The 12,209-nt window shown below is 46.2% G+C and overlaps 1 protein-coding gene across 8 annotated transcripts in view; it reads left to right on the forward strand.

The window, feature by feature from the left end:
- The first annotated feature begins 4,780 nt into the window (after positions 1 to 4,780).
- Positions 4,781 to 12,209, forward strand: part of TMEM94 (transmembrane protein 94) — a 46,369-nt gene continuing 38,940 nt past the window's right edge. For 3 of the 8 annotated variants that reach the window (XM_017884649.1, XM_017884650.1, XM_017884651.1), the window contains exon 1: positions 4,901 to 5,069. The gene's annotated coding sequence lies outside the window, so the exon portion shown is untranslated. Of the gene's footprint in view, positions 5,070 to 12,209 lie in introns of all 8 variants that reach the window. The other 5 variants (XM_017884653.1, XM_017884652.1, XM_017884656.1 and 2 more) reach the window with 3 other exon arrangements.

Raw genomic sequence — 12,209 nt, forward strand, 5'->3', positions numbered from 1 at the left:
TTTTTTTTGAGACAGAGTCTTGCTCTGTCACCAGGCTGGAGTGCAGTGGCATGATCTCGGCTTGCTGCAGTCTCTGCCTCCTGGGTTCAAGCGATTCCTCTGCCTCAGCCTCCCGAGTAGCTGGGATTACAGGCGCCCAAGACCATGCCCGGCTAGCTTTTGGTATTTTAGTAGAGACAGGGTTTCACCATGTTGGCCAGGCTGGTCAATCTCCTGACCTCATGATCCACCTGCCTCAGCCTCCCAAAGTGCTGGGATTACAGGCGTGAGCCACCACACCTGGCTGAATCCTAGCACTTTGGGAGGCGGAGGCAAGAGGACTGCTTGAGTCCAGGAATTTGAGACCATCCTGGGCAACATAGTGAGACCCTATCTCTACAAAAAAAAATTAAAAAGAGAGTCTATGTGTGTGTGCGTGTGTATACATATACTTTTTTTTTTTTTTGAGATGGCATCTCGCTCTATCGCCCAGGCCAGAGTGCAGTGGTGCGATCCAGGCTCACTGAAACCTGTGCCTCCCAGGTTCAAGCGATTCTCCTGCCTCAACCTCCCAAGTAGCTGGGATTACAGGTGCCTGACACTGCCCCCAGCTAATTTTTTTGTATTTTTAGTAGAGATGGGGTTTCACCATCTTGGCCAGGCTGGTCTTGACCTCCTGCATGCCTGGCTAATTTGGTATTTTAGTAGAGACGAGGTTTTGCCAGGCTGGTCTTGACCTCCTGACCTCATGTGACCTGCCTGCCTTGGCCTTCCAAAGTGCTTGGGATTACAGGCATGGGCCACCTCACCCGGCCACATACATTTTAAAAATCGAGATATATCTTAAATACACTAAAACCTACAGATTTTAAGTATATAGTTGAATAAGTTTTGATAAATATATAAACCTACATAACTCTCACCCTAATCAAGATATGGGGCATTTCCTTCATCTCCCAAAAGTTCCCTTCTGCCCTTTTGCAGTCCGTCCTTGCCTATCCCCCAGATTCCCATCTTAGGAGTCGATCTGAATGGAATTGCAGGGTACATAACCTGTTGTATCTGGCTTCTTCCCTTCCTCATGCCATTTGTGTGATTCTTGCAGATTGGGATGTGTATCAGTGACCTCATTTATGTATGTATGTATGTATGTATGTATGTATGTATGTATGTATTTTGAGAGATGGATTCTTGCTCTGTCACCCAGGCTGGAGTGCAGTGACACGATCTCTTGGCTCTCTGCCTCTGGGTTCAAGCAATTCTCCTGCCTCAGCCTCCTGAGGATTACAGGCACACGCCACCACGTCCAGCTAACTTTTGTATTTTTTGTAGAGACAGGGTTTCACCATGTTGGCCAGGCTAGTCTTGAACTCCTGACCTCGTGATCCGCCCACCTCGGCCTCCCGAAGGGCTGCGATTAGAGGAGTGAGCCACCGCATCCGGCCTCATTCACTTATGTGTATGGCTAAGTAGTATTCCCTTGTTCAGATCCACCACCATTTGTGTACCTGTTCACCAGCTGATGGATATTCAGTTTGTTTCCCATTTGGGGTGCTTATGAACAATGTCTTTGGGTGGCCATTTATTGTTACCAGGAGATCTAACTTTTGCAGACTGTGAATGCAGTGTGGGAATGGGGACCATGGTGTGGCCAGTGCTGATGTTGTGTCGTAAAGTTGTGCTATCGATTTCTGGACCACTCTTTTTTTTTTTTTTGTTTTGGGTTTTTTTTTTTTTTTTTTTTTGAGACAGAGTCTTGCTCTGTTGCCCAGGCTGGAGTGCAGTGGTGCGATCTCGGCTCACTGCAAGCTCCACCTCCTGGGTTCACGCCATTCTCCTGCCTCAGCCTCCCAAGTAGCTGGGACTACAAGCGCCCGCCACCACATCCAGCTAATTTTGTTTTTGTATTTTTAGTAGAGACAGGGTTACACCGTGTTAGCCAGGATAGTCTTGATCTCCTGACCTCATGATCCACCTACCTCGGCCTCCCAAAGTGCTGGGATTACAGGTGTGAGCCACCGCGCCCGGCCTTTTTTGTTTTTTTGAGGCAGGTCTCACTCTGTCGCCCAGGCTGGAGTGCAGTGGCGCAGTCACAGCTCACTGCAGGCTCAACTTCCTGGGCTCAAATGATCCTTCCATGTCAGTCTCCTGGGTAGCTGGCACCACAGGTGTGCACCATGCCTGGCTAATTATTTTTATTTTTAAATTTTTTGTAGAAATGGAAGCTCCCTGTGTTGACCTGGCTGATCTCAAACTCCTGGGCTCAAGTGACTCTCCCACCTTGGCCTCCCAAAGTGTTGGTATTACAAGCTTGGTCCAGACCACTCTTCAGGGGGACAAAGACGTTTCAGAATGGTCTCACTGGCAGTATTTACGACAATGTTCTTCAGGGGGACCTCGTGGTTGAATCAGAGGGCCCAAGAGGAGCCCCTTGTCAGTGAGACATCACTACTACACGATGCACGTATTAAAGGAGCAGCTTCTTCTAAAAATATCACTCACAACTTAGAGGCAAGAGGCTCTTGCCGATGGAGCAGGCCAATCATGGGAACTGTCTGCTCAAGAATCGACAGCTCAGATAATTTCACCAGGTCTCACATCGCAAGTATCCTCAGTCCCAACCTCGAATGCCGACTTCTGTCTTCCTCCACTGCTATCTCCCTCCAAACCTTTCCCCTGTGTTATTTGAAGCCCATAATTTCTTTTTTATTATTTACTTTTTTCTCTTTTTGAAAGCTTTTTTTTTTTTTTCTTTGAGAAGGAGTCTCGCCTCTGTTCACCTTTCAGGCTGGAGTGCCGTGGCCGGATCTCTAGTCACTGCAAAACTCGCCTCCCCAGTGTTACGCCATTCCTCCTGCCTCAGTCTCGCGAGTACTGGGGGACTACCAGGCGCCTCGCCCACCTCGCCCGGCTTAGGTTTTTTGTATTTTTTCATAAGAACGGTTTCCACCGTGTTATCCAAGTATGGTCTCGATCTCCTACCTCGTGATCCGCGCCGCCTCGGCCTCCCAAAGTGCTGGTTACAGGCTTGAAGGCTCACGCGGCCCGCGGAACATTTTTAATAGAGAAGGCATCTCGCTTGTTTACCAGGCGGTCTTCTAGGGTCAAGCAATCTGCCCACCTCTGCCTCCCGAAGTGCTGGGAATTCAGGCATGCAGCATGAGCACCGCCCCAAGTCCTTTTCTTTTTTGAAAATGGAGGTCTCGCTTTTCACCAGACGGGTGCAGTGGGATTCTTGCTACTCAACCTCTGCATCCCAGTTCGGGTGGATTTTCCACCTCAGCCGATAGCGGGATTACAGGTGCCCGCCACATGGCCCACTATTTTGTAGTGTTGTAGAGACGTTTCACCATGTTGGCCAGGCTAGTCTTGAACCGCTAACCTCAGGTGGATCACCGCCGCAGCCTCCCAAAGGGCTGGGCTTACAGATGTGAGCCACTGCGCCCAGCCTCCTCCTGTTAATTTTAAACAATGGACCTAGGTTGAAAAGGTGGCTGCCAGGCGGATGGCCCATATCGTAAGATCCCAGCATTTCGGAGCGGTGAGGCCGAGGTGTTGGATCATAGGTCAGGAGTTCGAGACCAGCCTGACCAACATGGTGAAATCCATCTCTACTAAAGAATACAAAAATTAGCCGGGCATGGTGGCACACGCTGTAATCCCAGCTACTCAGGAGGGCTGAGCGCTCGGAAGAGAATCGCTTGAACCCTGGAGGTGAAGGTGCAGTGCGCCAGATGGCAGCCATTGGCACTCCAGCCTAGGGACAAAGCGAAACTCTGTTCAAAAAAAAAAAAAAGAAAAAGAAAAAAGAAAGAACCTTTCAAAGCAAAGCATAATGAACCATGTGACGAAGGAAGCAGATGGTGGAAAGTTCTTGATTGTTTTATGACAGTTAAAGTAATGCTGGTGAATCTATTGGCTGCAGGAATAGTTTATCCTGCGGGGAAGTTGACGTGGAAAGGTAGTCTGAGTCGAATATGAAGGGGCTTTGAACATCAGGGAAAAAGATTTGGACCTATTTGCAAAGGTGAAGTATAGATTTTTGTTTGCAGGGTAGTGACATGATTACCAACATGTTTTAGCAACACTAAACTGGGTCATACGAGATTAGGTACTAAAATGCCATTTCTTGTCCAGCTGAGAAAGATTTTAATTACGTAATTAAATTCATAATGTGGAAGGGGTCTTACTTCACAGGGCCAAGCTCAGCTCTTCTCAATTTTATAACACAACGTTTTGTTTGTGTTTTTGTTTTTTAACAAGCCTTCAGACTTAGATCTCTGGGAACGAGAGTAAATACTGACACCAGCTTGCTTTGTTTCCCAAGGAGGGTCTACTCAGGAGGATTGCTCTAATACCTAGCAAAAAAAAATTAACTGTTTTTCCCTAATTCAGCCGAGCTGGAAGGTGGGCAGGAGAATTGCAGTATTCCTTAGATTTCATTAGCTTCCGGTGTGGTACGCAATATTCGTCCTGAGGTGAGCTCCTCCAGCCTCTCGGAGCAGGGAGCCTCCAGGCATTTGTCCCGAGCAACAAGGAGGGACTTAGAAAAGAATGTTAATAGAGGCGGGGAGCTCTCAAAGGGCTTATTAAAAAAAAAAAAAAAAAAAAAAAAAAAAAAAAAAAAAAAAAAGGGAAAAAGGCGGTCGGGGGGGGCGTGCCGCCTATCTTTTTAGAATAATTCCATAGGAAAACGAATCGAAGCTAAAGCCGTGCCCTCTGGTCAGGGCTTCTGGACTAGAAAGTGCCTGAGCATTACGCCCAGGAAAGGACAGTTGCTTTTCACTCTCCCGGTCGCATCACTCGGCACCTAATTCCGCCAGGCTCTCAGAGGGGCGGTTGCAGCTACAGCCTGGCACGCCGCGTAGCCAATAAGAAGCCACAATTTACCCTCGTTCTCAAATTCTGACCAATCGGTGGCCTGAACTTTAGCTCTCTGCCAGGCGCCTCTGTTGTCCGGAACGGAGGCGAGCCCCCTTAGAGTTGCCAGTAACAGACATGGCTGCGGCCCCTGGAGGAGGGGACGTGAAGTGAGGAGGGGGCTGGGAGGGGAGAGGACGCGGGCGAGCAAGACCGGCCCCGTGGCCCCGGTAAGTACGAGAAGGCCCGTGGCCCGAAAGTGGGGAACAAGGGGGCGTGGGGCTCGGCCTTGCGCGTCCTTTGGATTCTTGGTCAAGGAAAGGGGAGTCTGGGGTCTGCACCCAGAGAACGGCCTCAGGGGATGCCTCCTGAGGGGGAGTCCAGGGACTGGCTCTGGTCTCCAGCTCTTGACCATTGCCTTCCCCCGAGTCTTCAGACTCTTGCTCTCGGCCCTGGATTGGTCCATTGTGGGGTCTCTCGCCAGAAATAAAGCCTCTCGCCAACAAAGAATCCCTGCCCCAGGTCTGTCGTGCCCGGGCCCTGGCCCAGAAGGCTCCCAGCGCCGACGCCCTGAGTATTTATTTCGAGGCCCCTGGAAGTCCTCATACCCCGACCCAAATAAAGACCGTTGTGCCGCCTGCGCGCGCTCTCCGCAGCCGCCCGGGGTCCTCGCGCGGCCGTCCCCAGCTGGATGGAGCCGGCCGAGGGGTTCCTGGCAGCCCTCCCTGATCCTGCAGTTTGGAGCGTACTTTCTTTTCCTTCCGCCTTTCCAGAAGCGTTTTCAGCCTCCTCAGAAGCAACCATAGGCTCACCATCCATGGCAGCGGATAAAGTGATTCCTGTGCAATGCCCTGGTTCCTGTGCCGCACACCCCGGGAGCCCAGGTCTCCCGGTTCCTAGCATGCCACGATGCGGCCCCTGCCCGCGGCCCAGCGCCAGATGCAAGCAAAGCCCTGCTCTTCCATTGGTGTGTCACTGCGGGCTGCACTTTGGCATTGCCTTGGTCACGTGCTGCTACATCCCACCCTCTCTCCTGAGTTTTTCGGTGGCTCTTGAGGGAAAAAAGGAGGGAGCTCGTTATGGAATCTGTTTTCCTTCTGGTGTATGGGTGTATGCATTGGAGAGAAGGATCGTTTTCTCATGATTTATCCAAGATGCTCAGCTTTAGTGACATAGTTGTTATTCCGCAGGTAACCTTGGAAGATGGAAGCAGGGAGGGGGCAGTTTTAACATTTTCATTTTGCAGATGTGGAGATTGTTCAGAGAGGCAAGGCTAGGGTCACCTAGAGCCAAACTAGAATCCGAAAGTCCGGGGTGTTGAGTTCTTTATCCGCTAGAGCCAGTTGTTTCCTAGGTGTGACCTGAGGAAATCTAGTTCCCTGACTCCCCTGAGCCTCTTGCAGGGTGGCTCTGGGCATTAAAAGTGATGGGCATTAAAAGTCGGATCCTCCTATGCTTCCTGGCAATTACTAGGGTCTTCATGCCTGGTTTGCATTCATTAATTTTAAGAAGCCAGCAGGTAGTTCTCTGGCGGACTACTTGTATTAATATTTATTGTTGTCTCTGTCTATATTGGGGGCATAAATTATTTCAGTGATTCTCAGGGCAGCGACAGGCAGAGTAGGAGGAAGGTGTGCCTCTTCCTTGTTTTTTGGGAACCATTATAGTGTCATTAGAGATGTTATTCACAGGAACGCATTGCATACAGGAACAGCGTGGAGGCAGAAAAAGATTGAGAGCCATTGAGGAGAGAAGAAATGGCACTGTGGTATCTCTTTATAGTACTTTTGGCAAAAGAAGAGCTGATCTTGGTATTCTAAAGAGGTGGTTAAAAAAATGTTAGATCCTGAAGCAGAACTAAAATAATACAAATAAATAAAAAAATTTAAAGCAATGGCATTAGTAAGGTTCAAAAGAGTCAAAATAATGCCTGTAATCCCAGCACTTTGGGAGGCTGATGTGGGAGGATTGCTTGAGCCCAGGAGTTTGAGATCAACCTGGGCAACACAGTGACAAGAAAACCAAAAAATTAGCTGGGCATGGTGGCACATACCTGTGTTCCCAGCTCCTTGGGAGGTGGAGGCCAGAGGATCGCTTGAGTCCAAAAGGTCGAGGCTGCAGTGAGCTGTGATCATGCCACTGCACTCACTCCAGCCTGGGCAACAGAGCAAGACTCTGTCTCCAAAAGAAAAAAAAAAAAAAGAGTCAGGAATCAAAAAGTTTGCAAATCACTGTAAAGATCAGAGCACATTAAAATGTAGACTATGGTTAACCCTAGAACAGGAGACAGCACGTTCAGATAAAATCCTCAAAACATTGCAAGTCTTAGCTGCTATGTTAGCTCTAACTTCCTTGCTCACTGGTTCTTTTTGTCAAAACGGCAAACAGGAAAACTGGTGGATACTGTGGAGTAGTGCATTGACCAGGGAGGTGAAGTACAAACCATCCTCTTCATCATCAGCCCCCAAATAATTGAGAGTTAACTGCCCTTGAACCCCCAGACCACCACACCCCTTGTTTGTGGTGACTTGACATCACATGAGACTGGGAAAGCTAGGCCTGGACAGTGAAATGGAAGAGAACAGAAACCCCGTGACGTTTCTCTTTTGAGAAGTTGCTAGGGAGTGCCAGCTGCTAGTGCTGAGAACCAGCCTTTTGGAAACTTTAACTCCTGTAGAAACTCATGAGAATTGAAGGTTGTGATCATCCAGTTCATCCCTGCTGCTCTCTCCCTAAGTTGGGCTTGAGAAACAGTTTCTACAGGAGAGGGAGGAGTCCTAATGTAAATACTACCTACACCCAGGGCTTTATGTATTTAGCTTAATCTGATGAATCAAGTTGAACTCTTATATAGCCGTCCAAGCCTGAATGCCACAAAGCCTTTAAGTCCGTTCCTGGTGTTCAAGTGAGAAGCTTCTGGGTCGGGCTTGGCACCGGTTGGTAAATATGTGTCAATATTTCTTTTTTTTTTTTTTTTGAGATGGAGTCTCGCTCTGTCTCCCAGGCTGGAGTGCAGTGGCGCAATCTCGGCTCACTGCAAGCTCCACCTCCCGGGTTCCCGCCATTCTCCTGCCTCAGCCTCCCTAGTAGCTGGGACTACAGGCGCCCGCCACCTCGCCCGGCTAGTTTTTTGTAGTTTTTAGTAGAGATGGGGTTTCACCATGTTAGCCAGGATGGTCTCGATCTCCTGACCTCGTGATCCGCCCGTCTCGGCCTCCCAAAGTGCTGGGATTACAGGCTTAAGTCACCGCGCCCGGCCTAAACTCTCTTTTTAAATTACAATAAATTGACTGTAGTCGCCCTGTTGTGCTATCAAATACTAGATCTTTTTTATTTTATCTAACTATATTTTTATACCAATTAGCCATTCTTCCTTACCCCTCCTTCTGTCACCAACGACCCTTCCCAGTCTCTAGTAGTTATTCTACTCTCTGTCTCCGTGAGTTCAACTGTTTTAATTTTTAGCTCCCACAAACAAGTGAGAACATGCAAAGTTTGTCTTTGTGTGCCTGGCTTGTTTCGCTTAACATAATGACCTCCAGTTCCATCCCCATTGTTGGAAATGATAGGATCTCATTTTGTTTTATGGCGGAATAGTACTTCATTGTTTGTATTATGTTTACCACATTTTCTTTATTTATCTGTTGATGAACACTTTGGTTGCTTCTAAATCTTTGCTCTTGTGAACAGTGCTGCAATAACCTTGGAAGTGCTGATATCTCTTCAGTATACTGATTTCCTTTTTTCTTGGTATATACCTAGCAGTGAGATTGCTGGATCATATTACCGTACAATCTATTTTCAGTTTTTTGGGAAACCTCCACACTTCTCCACAGTGATTGTACTATTAGGTTGGTACAAAAGTAATTGCAGTTTTTGCCATTAAAAGTAATGTGCCAGCCTCTGCGATGTGTTGGTGACCATTCAGAGGCATAAGGAAGAGGAGAGGAGTAAGCGTTTCATTTTCTAATAGTTCTAGTACCCAACATTTAAGGAATTCTAGGGAGAGGTTGTCCAGTCCTATCCACTGATTAGTATATATTGGCAAGAAGGAAGGAGGAGGTTTTTGCCATTAAAAGTAATGGCAAAAATTGCAATTACATTTGCATCAACCTAATAATTTACTCAACAATATGCAAGGGTTCCCTTTTCTCCACATCCTCACTAGCATTTGTTATTGCCTGTCTTTTGGATAAAAGTCATTTTAACTGGGGTGAGATGACAGCTCATTGCAGTAAAATCTGTCTTTCTTATCAGACTTTGTCTATGAAAGTGGAGACTATGTCCACCTCAGCATGGCGTTGAGCAGGCTGTAGACACTGAACTAAACTTCAGTACCTACTCCGAGTTGAACTGAACCCCAAGAAGAATGCCTGCTTTCCAGCCCTTGCTTTGGGCACTGAAACATCTCTCCTTTCCATTGTGACTTCAAGACCTGACCTCCTCCAGCAGGCAGAACTGTGAAGTATCAATTGGTATTTCTCATTCTAACCCTCCTCCTTCCCTCTTGCCAACATATACTGGGCAGTGGACAGAGCTGGACAACCTCTCCCCAGGATTCTTTACATGTTGGATACTAGAGCTATTAGAAAATGAAGTGCTTACTCCTCTTCTCTTCTCTTATGCCTCTGAATAGTCACCAACACATCACAGAGACTGACACCACTGCCTTTATTCTCAACTGTTTTCAAATGCTATTTTTACAGACATTCTAACTCGATCTGTTTTGTACATCTATCTATGCTTCTCTGTAGATAAATATCCTACTGAGAGTTTCTGGGCAGAGCATTGCTGTCCATGGGCTTCACAAGGTGGTCTTGTGCTGTAAATCTATTATATAAAAGTGGCTAGGAGATACTGCAGCAATGTGGTCACTAGGACAGCTGGACTAAGAGCTCTCCTTTCCCTGGGCCCTTGAAGTAAAGCCACAGATTTGTCAAGTGCAGGTTAGAAGATTCATTGTGACCTTTTGGGGCTGTTTCTTTCCTCGTTTATGGAGTACTCTTAGCCTGTGTTCTTTTCTTTCCTACTGTTCAAAATTCTGATAGCTCACCTCGAGCTGCACATTGGCCTGCCAAATCACCCTAACGTCTACTCTGTGCTTTGGTAACATCAGGAACTGCTAGTTTTACCCTTTGCCTGTCATTTTGTTTCTTAATTTCCCAAAGCCTTTATAGAGGTTTATTCGATATATCCAATAAACTGATATCACTGCTCAAAGTGTAAGCTCTCGCAGATAATACATGCAACTTAAAAAGTCTTCAATGCTTAATCCAAGAGAGTGTCTAGTGGTGGGACTGTACACAGTGGGAATACCTTGTGGGATGGGCAGATGTTGGGTAGCAGTTTTTGTGTTTTTCATAGGAAGTAAATTCTAATTACCTTTATGTTATGGGGAATAAATCACTTCCCCAAAGCGTGTTTAGTTGCGGTAGCAACAGAAAATGACATTGTTGCACATAATAATGATTTTAATTTTATTAATTTTCTTAGAAATATAGGCGGCCATGTTATCTTATTTGCAGATTTTTATGGGAAAGATTTAGAAGCATGTCTTACAAGAAATACCTAAGTATGATCAACTTTGAAAAGAGAAAGTTCTAAAGCAAGATTTTATTACGTGGCAAGATGATCTCTGAAAGGTAGTCACGGAATGGAGGGCAACAAATCCTTAGGGTTTGTTTTAGAAAACAGCTGGAACCAATGGTTTAGTTATAGAGAGAAAAAACGTAGGCTCTATATATTTTTTAAAAAAGAACAGAAAGAAACTTGGAAGTGGACCAGGTTATCCTGGGGTAGTGAGTACCCCTTTATCTGAAATACTTATGAAGCAGCTGAAAGACTAACAGGGATTCTGAAGATGAGCTTGCCCAAAGCCTGTGTTTGGTTGATGTACATCATATCTAAGAGCTTCTGTGATTCCATCAATTGTCTCTTTAGTTTGGTGTATGTAACATAGCATATATTGATTGCTGATTGGTGATGAGTTGTCTCATGTTTCATTTGCTAAATGATTTATTTGTAGATGTTTATGAAATCTACCAGGGTTTCTAAAGTTCAAATATCTTAGTGTTAGAAGATATATGAGAAGGAAAAGATGAGTTAGTGGTGACAAGAAACTGGAGAAAACATCGTAAGAAAAATAAATAATAACAAATAGATTTTGAACAGTGAGTGGTGCAAAAACAATGAGTTTTGTTAAATATATGTTGACCAAAGGGAATGACGAGAGGAAAAACATTTTTATTTAAAAATTACATTTGTACATTTTATTTTCCAGATGTCAAAAGTCATCTTCTGTAGAATTTCTACTGTTGGGTCAGCAACTATTATGATGTATCAAACATAAAACTGTTGATCGAATATCCTGGAGAAATAACAAACATCTTAATACACATGGTGAGCTGCACTGATGCATGGTTAGTTACAAGCACGAGTAAAAGAGAGCGTTCCAGAATGTTGGATGATTGAAGTAGGGTCCTTGTCTCTCCTGTTCACATGTGTATTTCTAAAGCCTGGCATAGGGCTTGAGATAGAGAATTGCTCAATAAATATTTGTTNTGAGCCACCGTACCTGGTCTGAATGTCTTTTTTTTTTTTTGAGACGGAGTCTCGCTCTGTCGGCCGGGCTGTAGTGCAGTGGCGTGATCTCAGCTCACTGTAAGCTCCGCCTGCCGGGTTTACGCCATTCTCCTGCCTCAGCCTCCCTAGTAGCTGGGACTACAGGCGCCCGCCACCTCGCCCGGCTAGTTTTTTGTATTTTTTAGTAGAGACGGGGTTTCACCGTGTTAGTCAGGATAGTCTCGATCTCCTGACCTCGTGATCCGCCCCTCTCGGCCTCCCAAAGTGCTGGGATTACAGGCTTGAGCCACCGCGCCCGGCCCTGAATGTCTCTTATATGCAGAGTTGAGCATTTCTGCATATGGAGAAATTTGGATTTCTTGGTTTCACATTCTCTCAGGGTTTGAACTGTCTTTCTAACCTCTACCTCATGTATTAATTATCTCCATAACTTCTCAGCCTCTGCTTGGTTCCCTCTAGTGGTGGGGAGCTCATTGCTTCACAGGGCAGCCTGTTTTATTTTTAAAAATACACAGTTCTAAGGCTGGCCATGGTGGCTCACACCTGTAATCCCAGCACTCTGGGAGGCCGAGATGGGAAAATTGCTTCAAGACAAGCTGGTTAACATAGTGAGACCCCATCTCTCTCTCTATATATATATTTTTTAAAAAAAGAAAAATGTAAGTTCTAGGCTTGACTCAGTGGCTCACATCTGTAATTCTAGCACTTTGGGAAGCTGAGGTAGGAGGATTTGCTTGAGCCCCAGAGTTCTAGACCAGTCTGGGCAACATAGCAAGACCTTGTTTCTA

Source organism: Rhinopithecus bieti, unplaced genomic scaffold (assembly GCF_001698545.2).
Source record: "Rhinopithecus bieti isolate Rb0 unplaced genomic scaffold, ASM169854v2 scaffold_13400, whole genome shotgun sequence".
In the NCBI taxonomy this organism is placed as follows: domain Eukaryota; kingdom Metazoa; phylum Chordata; class Mammalia; order Primates; family Cercopithecidae; genus Rhinopithecus; species Rhinopithecus bieti.